The following is a 2,089-nucleotide window of genomic DNA, read 5'->3' as shown; positions in this document are numbered from 1 at the left end:
CCCTAGGAGACCTGGAAGCACCCCTCAGTGAGGAAGATTTCCAGGCCCTCCTCGACATGCTGCCAAGCTCCCCAGGTCCTTGTCCTTAGGAGGATGAAGGAGGCCCTTCCTCCCTTGAGGCTTGAGATTCTTTCAGGCCTTCTTTGCGTGTGTCCTCAAGTTCCACCCTGACTCGCAGGAAGCATGGGCACCAGAGGGGCCGCCCACCCTGGAGGCTTAAGGGCTTCTACACCTTCCACACAGAGGGTGACCCAACTCCACTTCCTTCTGGACAATGGGAAGGCCCATCCACGATTGCTCTTCGGTTGTTTGTGACATTCTTTGATCAAATAAATATATCTAGTTACCCAAATTTTCTGGTGTGTTCCATGATATACTTTCTTCTCTCCTCATTTAAATCAGTGTTTCAGTCCCATGCATTGGAGGGGGAAGGCCTCCCTGCTTTGTGACCATATGGGAAGGTGGACTGGATGTCCATGTCTACAAGGCAATATGATATTGAAATCACTAAGATAGACTCTCAGTTAAACCCTTCACTTTGTGTCTCATTTCTGGGCAGATGAGGTGGGAGGCGTCCTCAAATGCATATCTACTGTGCCCGGACAGAACATTCCAAACACTCTCATTACCAGATTATCATCTGCAGAGTTCATGTCAACAAATATGAAGGAAAAATAATCCATGAGAAATACATCTCCCTCTCCCTATCAGTATCCTCTTACTGCCACACAGAACTCATGGCCCACAGCACCCCCTACACACACACACACAGAGAGAGAGAGAGAGAGAGAGAATCTCAAATCACTCGGTAAAGCAGTACACTACCTTCAGGCTTTTGAATGAATTCGCTGTCTTCATAGTCTACAATTTTGCTGAAAATCATGAACATGTATGATCAATAAATACACAGAAGATTGTCATCAAGTGTGTGCTTGTGTGTGTGTGTGTGTGTGTGTGTGTGTGTGTGTGTGTGGTTTTTAAATATTTCATCATCTGTAGCCTACAGTCAATTAAAATACAAAAGAAGGTTTGTGGAGTTCCCATCGTGGCACAGCAGAAAGGAATCTGACTAGGAACCATGAGTTTGTGGTCCAATCCCTGGCCTTGCCCAGTGGGTTGAGGATCCGGCATTGTCATGAGCTGTGGTGTAGGTCCTAGACGCAGCTCAGATCTGGTGCTGCTCTGGCTGTTTTGTAGGATGGTGGCTCTAGCTCTGATTAGACCCCTAGTCTGGGAACCTCCATACACCTCTGGTGCATCCCTCAAAAGCAAAAAAGACAAAATAAATCAATAAACAAACAATAGAAGGTTTGCATTTTCAACTCTAGTATTTCTTTCAAAATCAACTCTCTCTGTCTTCCATCATTTCACTTTCCTCATCCTTCCATTCTTCACAAACACTCCCATACCCTTAATTTATTTTTTTTTACCTGACACAGTCCTTTCATGTATTTCAGCAGTTCAGATCACAATTCTTTCTTCTTTCATATGAAACTCAGTCAATCATGGCGGAGGATGCCTATCATTGTACTTCCCACTTTATTTGAGTCACATTTCCATTCAGCCAACAACTCGGCTCTTAACCCTTGACTTCATGCATGCATTTCTGCAACTGAACAAGAGCAGTCCCCAGGAGAAACCAGCTAAGAGTAGTCTGTGTCTCAGCATTCATAACAAGAATGTAAGGCTTCACTTTTGCCTTCTTGGAGCAAGGTAGGCAGTGTTGCTTGGGAATACACATTAAGGTTTTGGGAAGAGCTTCACTCTGCCACTGGGCTTGAGTACTATGAAATCCTGGTGGAAGCAGGGCTGCATTGCCTGACAGGAGGACACAAGGTACTTCAGGCACCTCGACTCATCTGCCAGGTTGGAAAGACTTTCTCAAAGAGATTAGTAAGAAGGAGGGCACGCCATTGATATAGGTTGAAGATGTTGACAAAATGTGATATTATGGGGGACTATAGGCATTGTTAAGCCCACTATGACAAACTCTATGTCTTCTCTCCCTTTATCTAACTTTCTTTCCTCTTTGCTTATTTCACTCTCTTTTTTTTCTTATGAAGATTCTATCCTCTACCATATATTGCCA

Source organism: Sus scrofa, chromosome 10, assembly GCF_054392235.1.
Source record: "Sus scrofa isolate SSC_HxYL_T2T_F1_AM1 chromosome 10, Sscrofa_HxYL_maternal_Yorkshire_Landrace_v2.0, whole genome shotgun sequence".
Classification (NCBI taxonomy): Eukaryota; Metazoa; Chordata; class Mammalia; order Artiodactyla; family Suidae; genus Sus; species Sus scrofa.
Note: the sequence above shows the minus strand (reverse complement) of the source record.